This window comes from Gymnogyps californianus, chromosome 10 (genome assembly GCF_018139145.2).
Source record: "Gymnogyps californianus isolate 813 chromosome 10, ASM1813914v2, whole genome shotgun sequence".
Lineage (NCBI taxonomy): Eukaryota > Metazoa > Chordata > Aves > Accipitriformes > Cathartidae > Gymnogyps > Gymnogyps californianus.
The window spans coordinates 11,167,501-11,173,500 of record NC_059480.1 but is presented as its reverse complement, the minus strand read 5'-3'; positions in this window follow the sequence as shown (position 1 = coordinate 11,173,500).

Here is a 6,000-nt window from a genome sequence, read left to right as displayed (position 1 = left end):
GGAAGTTCACCTGTTCAGCATTTTTGTTTTATTCCAGTTTAAATAAGCAGTGGTTCGTGTAACGCTCTGATTTCCAAACATCACTGAATCAAATCAGCAAAGATATACAAACTCTACAGAAACAGCACACGTCCGTTCCACAACTGAACAAGGAGCAAAGTGAAACTAAGGTGTATTGTATCTTTCTGTATCATAAGGGACTCTTGACGTATTGTGCTATAGGATGTACTGTACCAGGAGGGGATGGATTTTTAGCCTTCTGAATTAATGGACTACACAGTAAAGGCTTAATTAAGTATCTAATATGTTCCATTTTCATCAATTTGATTAAATCAATCAGCTAAAATGGAATAGTACACTAACATTCAGTTTTAAAACGCCAATATTTTTTGTTTAACTATTAGAACCAGAGTTTGTTCCAGGATGCCTGGAGACACCCACGTCCCTAGAGAAATAATTTTTTTTTTTTTTTTTTTTAAATCCCCATAGTCTGCTAAGGGGTAAAAGCTTTTGAATACTTAACACCTTTGCAGTTAGACAACACAATAAAAAGCTGCTGAAAACACGTTTTAGTTTCTTTCAATGTGATTATTTCTCTTCCATAGCTGTTCCCGATTCCTGTCTTCTTCTCAAGGAAATAAAATCTAGACTCTCAGTTACTACCCTTAAAAAACTCCTTCCTTTTCACCTGGAGGCAGCACAGTTCGGTATAGCTACGCCTGGTATATCCCTGAACACAGCTCTGCAAGTCGGGGCAGCAGGTTTCTAGGCCCTGTCGCACCACAGACCTGCTGCGTGACCTTGGGCGAGTCATTTCACCTCTGTGCCTCAGTGTCCCTACCTGGTAAGAGGGAGTAATGATAGTACAATCGTTACATAAAGTGCTTCTATTTAAAGCACTATGTAACATGCTACATATCAGTTAAAAGCAGTGAAAAAAATACTATTTTTAGTTTAATCAAATAAATTGTTAATAAGGTGAAGAAATGCATATCTGAAAAGAGTACCATCTCATAAAAATCTTAATGTTAATTTTTGTAACTTACAAGAAAGCAAAATGATTGTTAAAATTTCAGCAGACATACTTGTTCATTTTGGATATAAGTGTTTGCACTATATGTGATAGCTCACATTACTACAACATTTCTATAACTGTTTGATAAGATATACTATGGTATCGTCTTGTTGAGATGATCTGTTAGTATCATGCACTTAATGATACATTCTCTTGACTCTGCCAAAGAGATTGGTTTTGAATTTAAAGGTAAATATAACTTATCATATCACAGCTCTTCTGCGATTTGTTTCTTTGAAAATATTTATCTTTCATCTCTCCCTACCCAAATAGCATAATAGAAAACCTGTCTGCTTTTCCCAATAAAATATTTAAGAGATGTTTTATTTTCCATATAACAGTATATGCTTCTGTAATATTTCTTGAAAAAAACCTATCCTTTTGCACTAAATATTTTTGAAAATTTTGAAGTAGTTTTAAATAATTTATGAAAAAGAGCCATATTCTCAACTTCATCTTTAAAACCATTCCTAAACTTGCATGATTGCATCACTCATTCGTTACGAAATACAAATTGTTAGTGAATCAAAATCTAACATGGAACATTAAACAACATGAGTCATTCTACATCTACTCTGCAGTATATACAAACAGTGACGGTCGCTTTACTGTCAAGATAAAGGTCAATTTATTGCATACACTGAACGTAACTGTGCAGTCACTGGGCCTGCTCCTAAGAATTGCTGAACATCTGTAACTCCCACTAACGTGAGTGGCAACTCTGAATGCTCAGCATTTCTGAGGCTGAAAGTTAATAAAAAGCACCAAGTATTGTAGACTAAGTGCTTTGTTTGAGTTAATAAATGGGAAAGTGTATTTATTTTTAAACCAAATACAGTTAGTTGTCAGTATACAATTTTTTGCTGTGATAGAATAAATGTTTACTTATCCTACAAAGCACAAATATCATGACAGAGTTGTAACAGTGTGATGCAGTTTCTCTGTACAGTAGTTCTTAATGTTACAATTTATTCAGAAATAAATTTATGTTATAACGTGTGTCCTCTTTGCCTTCCTAAAAAGTTCATGAATGTGCTATGAGTTTTTTGACCTATTAAATAATATTTGCCTGCCATCCCTGTAGCTTCCCAAAGCTCTGCTTCTGAATGAAAAAACTGACCCATGGCCCTGACCAAAACAAGTCAGAGCAAGCTCCAGGTCTTACCTCAGTAGCAAAGCTGCGGCTTTACTCAGGTGCCACAATTCATTCAAGTGATACAAGGCTAATCATAACATTCTTAGTATCACAGTAAAATAAAGAGAAATTACATGTCCATTGCTGAGAATTAACCCCAGAATAACTCCAACATACCAAATTCTCTGTTAGTGCTCACTCTAGCTGCTTTCAGTACCTGCAAAAGTGGGCAGGGGCGTGGGGGGAGAGAAGTTCAGGAGTTTCTTCTGCTTGTTTAAGTTTGCACAGATATTTACTGCCCTGCTGCCTAGGTGTAAAGGTATTTCTACTGCTAAACAGAAAAGGAAACCAACACTTAGCTGAGTAAATCAGAACAGCAGTTGTCCACCATTTTAAAAGGCTGAAAAAAAATTGAAGTCAACATTAAATACACATAAATGAGAACTTCATACTACATACAATTTTAAGTAAAAATCTCAGAGTAAATTATATGCAGTTCAGCTCTCTGTATGCATGGGCATGATGCAGGTTGTTAATATCATATCACGAGGGTGCGGAGAGGGTGGCTGCTCACTATCTTTCCCAATACAAAGTAGGACCCAACAAATGAAACTCATACGAGCCAGATTCGAAGCAAACAAAAAGAGGTGACGCGCTATCAAATGAGAGGATGCAAAACGTTTACATAGGTTCAAGTGGGAGCTGGATAAGTACTTGAAAGAAATGCACCACAATTTACTAAGTAAGACAAACTCTATAAGCCTCAGGAGATGCCCTGGCCATCAGAGGCCACCCACGGGCGCAGCAGCAGACATGTTTGCCTCAGCACCTGCTGCAGCGCTGGTCCCAGCCAGGGCTGCCCTGCTCACCTCACTCTACCACCCACCTAATGAAGAGCAGAATTTGGCCTGTAGATACATTAATTCAAACACAGGAGAAGTACCTATTGAAAAATGGGTATTTAAAAACTTTGGGTTTAGTTTGGTTTTGGTTAGGGTGCTTTTAAGGTTGGGATCATTAGAAGCTGAAAAACTATAATCTACCTCAATTTTGTCATAACTGAAGATTTTCATAGTGTCTTCAAGTAAATTAACCATTTTATTGTGGTCTGTGATAAAAATTGTCACCTGTTTACAGTTATCCTATTAAATTCAGCAGGTATCTTTTCTGGAGGCCAATTTTACTGTTTCTCTTGTCCAGTTTCATGCAGAGCTGCATGACAGACGAGCATAGGAATGCCACCATGAATCCTGCACTCTGACTTTCAAAATGTCAGGGGAAAAAAACCCACCACTCCATTGAAATAAAGAGCCCACATGAGCTACTTAATAAATAAAACAAATTCCAGCTGAGAAGGAAAGCACATCCGTACTAGCCAATTTAAGAATTTTAATTCAAGGCAGAGCCATTCCTAAGCTTTCGCTAGGTATGAGCAAACTCATAATGCCACTCCTTCAATTTTTCAAACCCACTCTAAAGCTGGTCATCATGAGGAACAGGCCCTCAGAAAGCACCTTGCAGCTGTACAGCATTTAGCAGGACAGACAGTTAAATTAGACAGCTGGACTATCAAACTAATTAAAACAATTTGCAGTGAAGACAGGCCTGGCTGATGGATACTGTGCCTTCCTCCCAGCTTCAGCTGAAGATTAGACAGTAAAGTGCAGCAAATTGGAAAATATAACCAAGCAGGATATATTTCATATCCTTTCACTAACTACCCAGGAAATGCAAGTGATCGCACGGAAGGAGCCAAAAAAGAAATTCTCACAAAATACCACTTGTAAAACATGAGTGGGTATGAGTATTACTATCCTCACCTATTCAGAAAAGAATTTGAATCTCAAGAGATACAAAAAGCATATGTCAAGAGTCCAAATACATATCATATGCTTACATGGAAATCCTCATCCTTGTCTTGTAAAACGTATGTTCTGTCCTGGGGAAGTTACGTGATACAAGCTAAGGGCTTCTTTCGCAGAAAAACAAACTTGTATATTTACAGAGGTATATACTGGGAGGATTCAGAGGTCTAAAGGACAGAAACAATACAGCAAGTATGATTTCCACAGTGACAGTCCTTACTAAAGCACACTTCAGGAGTCTCCTGAGGCAATCCTTTTCAGTAAGGTCACAGTGAACCAAGTTTGCCAGCATTTCAGGATAATGTTGAAAGCCACGTCCCACTCCAACCACCCAGTGATCAAAGTAGCAGCTTGGAGAGTGTGAGGTATGTAGAAGCCAAATGTTTTTATACGATTAAAAAGGCACCAGACAATAGAGTTAGAGCACACACATACGCTATTTTGGTTGCAGGGACTGAAGTGGAATTAGAGAAAGGGATCAAGCTGCTACCAGAGACACAGAATGGTTTCAGGATGATACATCTATACGATGCACTCCTAATGTATATCTCTATAATTTATTAAATCTACATATGGGTTAACCAAGGTGCAGAGCGCCTAATATCAAAACATTCATATGATGGTATCTAGAGTACTACTGAAGTTCTTATGAGGCACCAAGTCAGCACACTTTTCAGCAGTGCTGTGACTCACACCAGATGTGAAAGTATTTCACACTTGAGCAGGAAACCTGGATAACTTAGCCTGAAAAGCAATTCTACTCACTCAGTGAATCTAGGGAGAGTCAGAAATAGAGCCCAGATGGCCTCCCAGTCCAATGCTTAGTCTATGAAACCGCAGCTCACAATTTTGCATAAAAATAGGACAAGAGCTTGAAGCCAAAAGCTACTACAGATGTTTGATTCACTGAATCATTAGCATAGTATAGGAGAAAAATCATAAAGGAAACGGCAACAGAAAATAACCCAACCTGAAAGATTAAGTTACTTCCTAATCGCAGTCCAAAGAATTTTTTTACTTTGTGATGGTTACGCAGCAAGTCAAATATCAGTTTTTAACTATGTAGGAGTATTTGTACACATTTCATTACACTAATTTTCCTCCATTTTTGTCAGCCAGAAATTCCCCCATGTCACATGTGTAAGTACAGGTGCAAACTGATCTAGGGACATCGGGCAATTCTGAAGCAACACAGAACTGCGTTGCCCTTCTTGCCCCTTTCACTTCCGGATTATGGAGATACACTTTTGACATCGTAAGTCTTCGCACAAGACAACAGGAAACACCACAAGCATTACAGTAACATTAATAGCAGCCACTTTGCCTGCTGGTAAAGGCTTAATTTTAAACGATCTGCAGCACACTGCTTAGTTCTCCCACAACACGACTCTACTTGAAACAACCAGGCTATTTGCCAAGTGATGACAGGCACTTTTGTTTCTTCATTTACACATAAGGATGCTGGCAAGCACTCAGAGAGAGTCAGAACACATCAGCATTAGTAACTTCCTATTAAATTTAACAACATTTAGAAGTCAAGTCCATAACCACCCAGAGATATACAATATAAACAAAATACCTTCAAGTTCATTCTCTGCTGCACACTTCCTTTCTTCCTTTTATTCTCTCAGTCAACACACATACTTTGTTCGATCCTACTCTTTGCCTCTTCATCCTTCTTCCAAGGCTGCTGGAAGAGACCAGTCGACTCTACTCCTTCGCTACTCCCCTGCAAAGAGCAACTGCAGTTCCAGGTGCCCTGCTAGGAAGTGGGGCGAGCTCTGCACAGGTGAAATCTGTGGGCAATTGCTGGCGAGAAGTAAGCCTGGGCGAGAGCTCATTGTACGGTGGTAAAAAACTTGTGGGAGTTCCTCATCCACTTCTCAGTTTATGTCATGATCCTTGCTCCAAATCTTTGGTGTGTA